This window comes from Hypanus sabinus, chromosome 8 (assembly GCF_030144855.1).
Source record: "Hypanus sabinus isolate sHypSab1 chromosome 8, sHypSab1.hap1, whole genome shotgun sequence".
Classification (NCBI taxonomy): Eukaryota; Metazoa; Chordata; class Chondrichthyes; order Myliobatiformes; family Dasyatidae; genus Hypanus; species Hypanus sabinus.
Window position 1 is genome coordinate 119,077,190 of NC_082713.1, and position 12,481 is coordinate 119,089,670.

Consider the following 12,481-nt stretch of genomic DNA (forward strand, 5'->3'; position numbering starts at 1 on the left):
AGTTGCCTGTCATTGATGACCTGATTGATTTGTGGACCAACAAAATGCCTTCCTTAATCTTGGCATCAGATATTCCGGGAAACATCTGTCTCAAATATCAAAATCCTTCACGGAAATTTTTGTGCCTGATGCAGCAGATTCCATCCTTGCTGTCTTGAACCCAGTAATTCTGCTTTCGCCTTTGACAAAGCCAAATCTTTGACCAGGTCATTTAACTCAGATTGAGTTAGAGACATAGCTCACTTGAAATAAAGGATTCAAAATCTGTATCAGCATCAGTTTTATTTTCCATTCCTGACTCGGGCATCATGGCATTTTCATCTGCCTCTTCTAGACTCTGTGTCTCTGGTGGCTTCAGTACTAAAAGACTATCATCATGTGTCAGAGGTCTCATGGCTGAAGAGAGATTGGGGTATTCACTTGGCCCATGGAGTCTGCTCAATCATTCAATCATGGGCTGATCCAATTCTTCTAGTCATCGTGGCTCTCCTGCCTTCTCCCCAAATCCTTTGATGCCCTGGCTAATCAAGAACCTATCTATCTTTACCTTAAATATAACTAAGGACTTGACCTCCACAGCCACTCATGGCAACAAATTCCACAGCTTTACCACCCTCCGACTGACGTAATTTCTCTGCATCTCCATTCTAAATGGACTTCCTTCAATCCTAAAGTTGTATCCTCTTGTCCTAGGCTCCCCTAGCATGGGAAATAACTTTTCCATATCTAATCGGTTCAGGCCTTTTAACATTTAAAACATTTCTATGAGATCCCCCCTCATACTCCTGATCTCCAGGGAATACAGCCCAAGAGCTGCCAGATGTTCCTCGTATGGTAACTCTTTCTTTCCTGGAATCATTCTCGTGAATTTTCTCTTAACCCTCTCCATTGTCAGTATATCCTTTCTTAAATAACAAGCCCAAAACTGCACACGATACTCTGTGTGATCTCACAAGTGCCTTAGAGCCTCAGCATCACATCCTTGCTCTTACATTCCATACCTGCAGAAATAAATACCAAAATTGCATTCACCTTCTTTACCACTGACTCAACCTGGAGGTTAACCTCTAGGGTATTCTGCACAAGGACTCGCAAGTCCCTTTGCATCTCTGCATTTTGAATTCTCTCCCCATCTAAATAATAGTCTGCCCATTTACTTCTTCCACCAAAGTGCATGACCATACACTTTCCAACTCTGTATTTCATTTTCCATGTCTTTGCCCATTCCTCTAAACTATTTAAGTCTGCCTGCAGGCACTCTGTTTCCAAAACACTACCTGTTCCTCCACCTATCTTTGTATCATCGGCAAATTTAGCCACAAATACATTAATCCCATAGTCCAAATCATTAACATACATAGTAAAAAGCAGCGGTCCCAACACCAACCCCTGTGGAACTCCACTGGTAACTGGCAGCCAGCCAGACTAGGATCCTTTTATCCCCGCTCTCTGTTTTCTCCTAATCAGCCAATGCTCCACTCACACTAGCAACTCCCCTGTAATTCCATGGGCTCTTATCTTGCTAAGCAGCTTCATGTGCGGCAGCTTATCAAAGGCCTTCTGAAAATCCATGTACACCACATCTACTGCATCTTCTTTGTCTCCCCCTGCTTGTAATTTCTTCAAAATTTGCAGTAGGTTAATCAGGCAGAATTTTCCTTTCAGGAAACCATGCTGGCTTTGGCCTATTTTGTCATGTGCCTCCAGGTACTCTGTAATCTCATCCCTAATAATCGATTCCAACAACTTCCCAGCCGCTGATGTCGGGCTAGCATTCTACGTTTCCTTTTTACTGCCTCCCACCCTTCTTAAATAATGGAGTAACATTTGCTATTTTCTAGTCATCCTGTACAATGCCAGAATTTATCGATTCTTGAAAGATCATTGTTAATGCCTCCTCAATCTCTCCAGCTACTTCCTTCAGAACCTAAGGGTGCATTCCATCCAGGAGATTTATCCAGTCTCAGACCATTAAGCTTCCTGAGCACCTTCATAGTCCTAATTTTCACTGCACATACTTCACTTCCCTGACACTCTTGAATATCTGGTATTCTGCAGATGTCTTCCACTGTGAAGACTGATGCAAAATACGCAACCATTTCCTCTGTGTCTCTCATCTCCAGCGTCATTTTCTATTGGTCCTATATCTACCCTCGACTCTCTTTTACCCTTTATATACTTAAAAAAGCTTTTAGTATCTTCTTTGATATTAGTTGCCAGCCTCCTTTCATAATTCATCTTTTCTTTCCTAATAACCTTAGTTTCCTTCTGCAAGGTTTTAAAATCTTCCCAATCTTTCCACTAGCTTTGGCTTCCTTGTATGCCCTCTCTTTTGCTTTTACTTTGGCTCTGACTTCAGTTGTGAGCCAAGGTATTGTCCTTCTTCCATTTGAAAATTTCTTCTTATTTGAAATATGTCTGTCTGCACCTCCCTCATTTTTCACAGAAATTCCAGCCATTGTTGCTCTGCTGTCCTTCCTGCAAGTATCCCTTTCCAGTCAACTTTGGCCAGTTCCCCTCTCATGCCATTGTAATTTCCTTTATTCCACTGAAATACTGACACATTGGATTTTAGTTTCTCCTTCTCAAATTTCAAAGTGAACTCAATCTTATTGTTATCTAGGTAAATGAAAGGGACCAGGAGTTCCCCGATGGTGTGACATGAGTATCCTGCTTGGCCAAGCTATCAGTAAGGTTACAGCTTGTAGCTTATAAAATTGACAGTGGTAAATACAACAATCAGTTACCTTTCAAAATTGTTTCTGAAACCTGGCATTGTTCCACAGATGAAAGGAGATGGCAAAACCACTCTCCAAGTCTTGCAATCTGGCCTGGAAAAGACTTGCAGGAAAGGATCCAAAAATAATTAAGATTTTGCTTAGTTTTTGAATATTAAAATTCATTTTCCTCTCTATCTTAATAGTAAATGATAAATAGCATTTTTATAGACAGGACAACCCTCCAACTACACTCAATCCCCGAGCCACTTATATTCCCAGCCAAAATGATGAGCATCAGGTGCAAATGCTTAAATCCAAGCCAAAACAACAGACAGCCAGAGGACCCAGAGACCGGAGTTCACGGTCCGGACTGTTAACTGGAATAGGTTCACAAGGCTTGGCTAAAGGCTGGGGGTTCTCGAGGCTTGGCTAAAGGCTGGGGGTTCTCGAGGCTTGGCTAGAGGCTTGGGGGTTCTCGAGGCTAGCCTCTTGGGCAGGTCGCAGGGCACAACCCAACAGAGGCAAGGAACCAGAAGGGACAGAACCAACCACAGGGCAACAGTAACCAGCCTGGCTTACCCAGCAGAGGCAAGGGACAGGAAGGGAGCTTGGTCTGGGTTGTCTTCAAGACTCAAAGCAGTCAGTAACCATCAGCAGGCTACAGAACAGCCAAATCCATTACTCATTGAAAGACCTCACCTTCCACTGGTGGCTTACTCCAAGCAGAAACTGACAGGACAACCCCCCAACTACACACAGTCTCCAAGCCACTTACATTCCCAGCCAACCCGATGAGCATCAGGTGCAAATGCTTAAGTCCAAGCCAAAACGAGGGACAATTGGAGGACCCGGAGTCTGGAGTCTGCGGACTAGACCGTGACAATTTAGTCCAAGCCAACCTGATTTGCCCAGTTCCTTATGCCTGCATCCAAACCATAGCTCCACATACCTTTTGCTTCCAAGTACAGTACCCATCCAAACTTTTCTTAAATGTTATAATTGAATTTGCATCTATCAAGTGTTTATGTCAATATCCTCTTAGTTTCTGTTATGTATTGTTTGTGGTAACATAGAAACGAATGCATGCTCTGACTTTCAGCACGTGAACACTGCAGCACTACTTGTCGTACACATGCCTATGAGTTTACATTAGTTGCTGTGAGTATTTGATGTCTCTTCTCCCACTCGGTATTGAATTTGTACCTTTGAATGTCGGTATTTTCTGTGCGTCTATTTCTGATCAGTCTTTGTCACTGTGTCCTCTCCCTTTCAATAATGTAGTCTTTTGAGGCATTTTGGGACATATAAACATTTGTGGTACAGCTGGTCGAGCCATGGCCTCACAGCAGCAGATTTCTATCCTGACCTCAGGTACTGTCTGTGTCGAGTTTGCATGTTCCCCTTCTGATTGTGAAAGTTTCTTCCAGATGCTCCAGTTTTATTTAGGTTCATTGATCATTGTAAAATGTCTTTCAGTGTTGGTGACTGCAGGAGATATTGATGGAAATGCAGAGACTGTAACGTTAGCTTAGCATTTAACTTTTGCTCTATTCTCTGGGCATTCATGACTGTGTGGCTAGGCACAGCACAAACAACATCTGTTAAATCAGCCATAACACCACTGTTGTTGACAAAATCGCATAATGACAAGGAGGGAAAAGAACAAAATAGATCACCTCATCAAGTGGTGTCACAGCAATAACCTTGCACTCAACACCAGCAAGACCAAGGAATTGATTATGGACTTCAGGAAGGAGAAGTTGGGAGAATACGTACCAGTTCTCACTGAGGGGTCAGCAGTGAAAAGAGTGAGCAGTTTCGCGTTCCTGGGCATGACCATCTCAGAGGATGTGTGCTGGGCCCACCATATTGCTGCAATCATGACAAAAGCTCAGCAACAGTTCTATTTCATTAGAAGCTTGAGGAGGTTTGGTGACACCAGCAAAGACCTGTGGAGGGATAATAATGCTCCAATGCCAACTGCACTCACCTGATAGAAACTGGGCAACAAAGGGTGTGCGACTGGGGTGCTGCTAAAACAACCCCGGGTAATTCACCCTTATTTGGGCTCTGCTGTTTCTTTTCTGCCATGTTCTGATGTTAACCTGTTCTTTCATATGGTGTGCAAGACACCCACAGAAAGGAAAAAGGATCTTCTCACTTTGATATGGGCTGGTAGTGTCCAGTGACATTATCAGTGCCCTATATCTAACTACAGGCTTCGACTTGGAAGATGCCAGAATCTAATTGTCTCTCCATCGAAGCCTGCCGTGTGTTGAGTGTTGTCACAACATGTAAATCTTGTTTCCTTTTTAATTCTATGGGCAAGGAAGCACAATAAGCTCCTCCAGGCATAAAAAGAACCTTTTATCTTCCCTCAGATTGCAGAACACATCTCTTCCATCATAGCAGCAATTCCTGTCTGCACCCAACCTCTTTGGGAAGTTAAGTTACAAAGAAAAATGAAAATAAGTAAGTAAATAAATAAATAAATAAATAGTGCTGAAGAGGAATGATGTGGAAGTTTAGAACATTACGAAATTTGATGGCAGAAGGGAAGAAGCTGTTTCAAAAATGTTGAGTGTGGGTCTTCAGGCTCCTGTACCTTCTCTCTGATGGAAGCAATGAGAAGAGGGCACATAACAGAACTGGAGAATTTTCAACCTGAAAAAAAAGTTTGTAAAAAAATTAATGAGGGCAAGCATCTTCATCAGAAAGGTTAGAAATTTAGAAACTTATGATAGGGTGCAGGGCAGGAGGGATAAAAAAAAACAATGATAATTGTGCAAAACAAAAGGAGCTGATAAAGAGCTTTCTAGCACCAGCAACATGTCTCAAAGTCATAAAGCATGGAAACTGGCCTTTCGGCCCAACTGGGCTATGCTGAAAAGGATGCTCATCTAAGCTAGTACTATTTGATTGTATTTGCCCCATACATACCCTTGTCATATCCATGTATGTGTCCAACTACCTTTTAAATGTTAAATGTATCTACCTTGTCAACTGCCTCTGGCAGCTCATTCCACATACTGACCACCCTCTAAATGTAAAAATTTTCTTTGTGGCTTTAGGTCATGATGAAATTTCCCAAATTTTTGCAATTACTGTGCTGTCCGTTAAGTAAAAGGAGAAGCGTGGATTTCTGAACTTGGATAACATTTTCCAGCCAGTTTTCAATGCTATTTTGATGAATGGTAGCTGTGTTACTTGTGTGCCAGGAAGTTGGCTGGATGTCCACATTGTGCAAATAGAATCTTCTGTTCCTCTCTATATCAGAATGACATCATATGTCAATTCTCTTCACCAATTAATTCAAATGTCACCATTCTGTTACAGCAGAAGGTGGAAAAGGCATCTTGCATGGCCTGCTCTCCTAAATTAGTAGCAAACAAAAACTGAAGTTGTGTACTTGGATGAGAGTTGTAGGTGGAAATACTTGTAAATTTAAATTGGATGATTCAGTCACAAAGATCACGGAACAAGGGGCTTTCATATCCTACTCTATGGGGGTGTTCCATCTAAAAGAGGCCGTTAAGTTCAAGTGTAACTAATGAATACTCTGATGAGGACAGCTGTACTAAAGGAGGCAGGGAAAATAGAAGATATGTCAGCTGTGCATTAAGGATTGAATGAGAGTTAAAGTGAATCAGATTGGAGTGAGCTTGATATGTTAAGCAATCAATTAACTCCTGGCACATGGCCACAATATTCAACAGGGCAATAGGGCAACTGGGCAGGATTGCATGGAGAGTACGTCTTTATGCTGTCTGTCAATAGACTCAATTATGCTGAATAAAAGAGTCTACAGAATCAACATTCTTAATGCAGTTTTCTTTGTTTACACTAGAAGTGATTTGGAAACATAGTTCAAAAGATCTGCATTAGCACCATTAACAAACGACACATTGCTTAGAATGTCACAACGTGGTAATATAATAGTATGGGATAGCTATTGTCATGGGCCACTGGGAAGATAGATTAGTTTGGAATATGCCTAAGGATGATATTCCTCTATACAGATGCAGTAAGTGAGGCTGCCGATTCTAGTTGGAGCATTTCTGGAAGTTTATGTGATCCACAGAACTATATGCCATGGCTTTGGCGGAGATGTTAGTTCGGTGACCTTAAGTAAATCTGAAATTAATGCGTAAGTTCACTTGCATGCTGCTCTCTTTATTAACTTACCTCTGTTTGCCCCTGCTTCTTGTTCCCACCATTAATCCCCACTAATAATGTACACCAACTGACCCTGGGAGATATAAGCTGAATTGGAGAAGATATTGTTTACTGAAACTCTGCGGCAGCTGAGTAATGTGTGATGGGATAATACTGGTGTTTCATTGAGTCTGTGGTTTCTCTCTGCTGGTAGCTGGTACTGATGCAGTGGTGGGTCCTGAGTTGCACAAAGTAGAGTCTGAAAGATCCATTCTGTTGACAATGTTCACCAAACTGATAAGGGATTCCCTTATCAGGGTAAAATTTGAGTATTTTCTGTTCTCCAGTAACCAAACTTATCACAGAAAACTTGAATCATTTTGGAATATCCTACCTGACCAACTTGTTGTTGAGAGTAGTATCTTAAACATACAGTTCCAGTGCATTGGCATGATTAATTAAATTCAAAATTACAGACATTTGGGTTAGATTTGGGGAATTGGTGAGGAATTGATTAGAAAATTGCTATTAGATTGAGGGAGGGAAAATTCAGAAATTTAGACTAGACTCATTAATGTTTGCTCTGGTTCCCAAAAACATGGGCCAGCTATTCAAATAATATCAAATTAAGAGTGGCTGTAGATATACCAAATGTTAATAGGACAAAATGTATAATAATGTGTTCCAAAACTTAATATGGGCATTTAAAGCTCTCTGAGAAAAAAAGGGGGATGACACAACTATTGGTAGGAGGATGAGCCCTGATGGCAAGAAGATCCAGGTTGATTTGGGGAGATGGAGACCTGAGGAGCTCATTGCCAATGCAAGTTCAAAGGTCAAAGTATATTTATTATCAAAGTGCACATATCCCACCATAACTAAGATTCATTTTCTCACAGGTATTCGCAAAGAAATGCAATGGAATCAATGAAAAAGTACACACAAACAAATGTGGAAAAACAACCTATGCACTAAATAACACTGCAAATACAAAAAAAAATGTAAGAAATAATATTTGGAACATGGGTTGTAGAGACTGTGAAAGTGAGTCCATAAGTTGTGGAATCAGTTCAATGTTGAGATGAGTCAAGTTATCTATGCTGGATCAGGAGCTTGGTGGCTGAGGGGTAATAACAGTAACTGAACTTGGTAGTGTGCAGCCTAAGGTTGATGTAATTCTTTTCCAATGGCAGAAGCAAGAAGAGAGCATAGCCTGTATGATGTGGGTCCTCTGGCAGCGACCCTTTTAGATGTGTTCAATGGTGATAGGGCTTTTTCCCTGAATGACTGGGTTATATTGAAAGACTTAAATCTGCTCCTATATCCTATAATCTTATGGTCTAATGGCCCATCAAGTCTGCTCTGCTATTCCATCGTGACAGATTTATTATCCTTCTCAGCTCCATTCCTTTACCTTCTCCCCATAACCTTTGATGCCCTTACGAATCAAGAACATATCACCCTCCGTTTTATATGTACCAATGACATGGCCTCCACTGTTGCATGTGGCAATGAATTCCACAGGTTCACCACCCTCTGGCTAAAGAAATTCCTCCTCATCATTGTTCTAAAGGGATGTCCTTGTATTCTGAGGCTGTGCCTTCTGGCCCTAGACTCCTCCACTATAGGGAACATCCTCTGCACATCCCCTCTATTTAGGCCTTCCAGTATTTGATAGGTTTCAATGAGATCCACCCTCATTCTTCTAAACTACAGTGAGTACAGGCCTAGATCTATCAAATGCTTCCCAGATGTTAACCCTTTCATTCCTGCATTCATTCCCATGATCCTCCTTTGGATCTTCTCCAATGCCAGCTCATCCTTTCTTTGATAAGGGGCCCAAAACTACCTGTGATATATCTAATCCTATATAAATCCTCAGCATCACGTTCTTGCTTTTATATTCTAGTCCTCCCAAAGTAAATGTTAACATTGTATTTGCCTTCCTTACAATTAACTCAACTTGCAATTCACTTTTAGGGAATCCTGCACAAGGACTCCAAAATCACTTTGTGCCTCTGATTTTTGAATTTTCTCTCCATTTAGATAATTAACTATGCCTTCATTCCTTCAACCAAAATCCATGCACTTTTCCATACCTTATTACATCTATCAATTCTTTGCCCATTCTCCCAATGGTCTAAGTTCTTCCGCAGACTCCCTGCTGTTGTGTGCTGGGACAGCAGGCTGAGGGTAGCAGACACCAACAGAATCAACAAACTTATTTGTAAGGCCAGTGATGTTGTGGGGGTGGAACTGGACTCTCTGACGGTGGTGTCTGAAAAGAGGATGCTGTCCAAGTTGCATGCCATCTTGGACAATGTCTCCCATCCACTCCATAATGTACTGGTTAGGCACAGGAGTACGTTCAGCCAGAGACTCATTCCACTGAGATGCAACACTGAGCATCATAGGAAGTCATTCCTGCCTGTGGCCATCAAACTTTACAACTCCTCCCTTGGAGCGTCAGACACCCTGAGCCAATAGGCTGGTCCTGGACTTATTTCCACTAGGAAAAATTTACTTTCTATTATTTAATTATTTATGGTTTTATATTGCTATATTTCTACACTATTCTTGGTTGGTGCGACTGTAACGAAACCCAATTTCCCCCGGGATCAATAAAGTATGTCTGCCTGTCTGTCTGTCAGTACTTGCCACTCCACCTATCTTTGTGTTGCTTAAAAACTTGAGCACTAAGCCATCAATTCCGTCATCCAAATTATTAACATATAATGTGAAAAGAACTGGTCCCAATACCAACCCAACTAGTCACCAGAAGCCAACAAGAATAGGTCCCCTTTATCCTTTATTCCCAGTCTTTGCCTTTTGCCAGTCAGCCAATCTTCTATCCATGCATATCTATATCATTCCTGTAATTCCATGGGCTCTTATTTTGTTAAGCAGCCTCATGTGCAACACCCCGTCAAAAGCTGCCTGAAAATCTGTACACATTTACTGACTCTCCTTTGTCTATCCTGCCTGTTATTTCCTCAAAGAATTCCAACGGGTTTGTTAGGCAATATTTCCCCTTTAGGAAACTATGACCTTGGCTTATTTTATTATCTGCCTCCAATTACCCCAAAATCTCATCCTTAATAAAGGACTCCAACGTCTTCCCAAGCACTGAAACAGGCTAACTGTCCTATAATTTCCTGTCTTTTGCTTCCATCTCTTCTGGAAGATGGTATCAACATTTGAGAGGTGACTTTGGTGAGAAAGCTAAGTTTAGAAATTTGTTTGAACCCATATTAGTAAGAAAGTGACAAGTTCAAACAAAGCAGATTTCTGCACTGATATCAGGAAATTATTTGGTTAATATGTAGTAGACATTCACTCCCAGCACCCATTGGCTAAATAATTTCCTGGTATCAGTCCAGAGATCTGCTTTGATTGAACTTAAACTTCGGGCAGAAAGGAAACAAAGTAAATTTCCAGAGATGTATATTTTTTGCCAATTTGTGCTTGTATGAAGCTCCTAGAATTGTAAAGAAATAATGCAATTGTAATTTATAAATACACGAGATTCAGCAACTGCTGGAAATCTAGAGAAACACATACAAAAAGCTTGAGGATCTCAGCGGGTCAGATAGCATCTATAAAGGGGAGTAAGCAGTCAACGATTTGGGGCTGAGATGTTTCTTCAGTAGTGGAAAGGAAGGGGGGCGAAACAAGAATAAGAAAGTGGGAGGAGGGATGTAATATAAGCTGACAGGTGAGAAGTGAGATCAGGTGAGGGGGAAGGTGAATGGCTGGGGTAGAGGGGTTGAAGTAAGAAGGTAAGGGGTGATAGGTAGAAGAGGTAAAATGCTGAAGAAGAAAGCATCTGGTAGGAAAGGACAGTGAACCACGGAAGAAAGGGAAGGAGAAGGGGAACCAGAGGGAGGTAATGGGCAGATGAAGAGAAGAGAAGGAGTGAGTAGGTAACCATAATGGAGATTGGAAAAAGAGTGAAGGGGTGGGGTATAATTTACCATAAGTTAGAGAAATCGATATTCATACCATCAGATTGGAACCTTCCTAGAAGGAATATGATGTGCTGCTTCTCCAAACTGAGTTTGGCCTCCTCCTGAGATGTTGATGATGAGTTCCTACAGCATTTTGTGTGTTACGTGTAAGTGTAATTTATTGCTGAGTAATAGAGTTGTACTTTTATTCTCACCTATCACTATCTTCTGGTCGTTCATCTTTTGTTAAGGCATTCTACGTGATCAAAGTTGCCTTGTTTCCAGTTCACTTTAGCAGCTTGAGATGGAGGATAAGGATAATGTGAGGAACAAAGAACCTGCTTGTAGAGTGATGGGTGTGCAGATTGTGATTACTTCCCATTACACAGACTCTGCGATTCGTGGTTCTCAATAATAAAACATTATTTCTCCATTGTAAGTGCTCATGGGCCAGAGATTCTCAGAACTCAAGCATGTTATATTTTATCAGGCAGACCCTTGAGAATGTTCTTCAACCGTTTATGTGGTCCACTGTGTAATCTGTGGTCTTGACAAGACTTGGTCTGTTTTGGGAGTAGCTTATTGGATATGTGAGTATTGTGGCTTGTCAAATAGAGCTAGCTGATGGTGGTCTGTCCCCGATGTTGGTGATGTTGGCGTGGAACATTCCATTTACTTATCTGTGTGTGGCTATAGAGTATGTATAATTCTTCAGAACTGCCAAGACTATCTGTGTACCAGACCACCCAAAGACCCTCCCTACTAAGAGCCCAGATTATCATGGACGTAAAGAAAATAAATTGGAGGATGAACACAAAGGGTCAGGCAGCATCTGTGGAGGGAGGTAAAACAGTCAACGTATCAATTCAAATAGCTTCATTTAGACAGGAGTCCAGATGAAGGGTTTCAACCCAAAATGTTAACAGAAATCATTCCATGCTTTTAATGATAGGAGAGGAAGCAACTGTTCCTAAAACAATGAATGTGTATCTTCAGACTTCTGTACCATCTTCCTGATGATAGCAAGCGAATAAGGCATGCCCCAGATAGTGAGGTTCATGAGTATGATCCTGAGAACGAGAAGATTAATGTATGAGGAGCATTTGATGACTCTGGGCCTGTACTCGCTGGAGTTCAGAGAAATGAGGGCCAGATCTCATTGAAATCTATTGAATATTGAAAGGCCTAGACGGAGTAGATGTTTCCTTTAGTGGGGAGTCTAGGACCAGAGGGCACAGCCTCAGAATACAAGGACATTTCTTTATAATGGTGATGAGGAGGAATTTCTTTACCAGAAGGTGGTAAATCGGTGGAATTCATTGCCACAGATGGTTGTGAAGGTCGTCATTACATATAATTAAAGCAGAGGTTGATAGTTTTGTGACTAGTAAAGTTATCAAAGGTTATGGAGACAAGGCAGAAGAATGGGGTTGAGAGTGACAGTAAGTCAGCTGTGATGGAATGGTAGAGCAGACTCAATCTGCTGATTGGACTCACTCTGCTCCCATGTGTTATAGTCCTATGGTGTTATGGTCTTATAATGTAATGCTGCCAAATTCTGAAAGCTAGACTTGCATGCTATCCCACTTCTTTGATCCCACTGTTATCAGTCTCTTTAATAGATCTCTTCTGCACACAGTCTAACCTGTTATGATCTCG

At 41.4% G+C, this 12,481-nt stretch overlaps 1 protein-coding gene across 1 annotated transcript in view; it reads left to right on the forward strand.

The window, feature by feature from the left end:
* LOC132397663 (A disintegrin and metalloproteinase with thrombospondin motifs 20-like) overlaps positions 1 to 12,481 on the forward strand; it is a 517,254-nt gene that overhangs the window by 11,898 nt on the left and 492,875 nt on the right. The gene's annotated exons all lie outside the window — the stretch shown is intronic.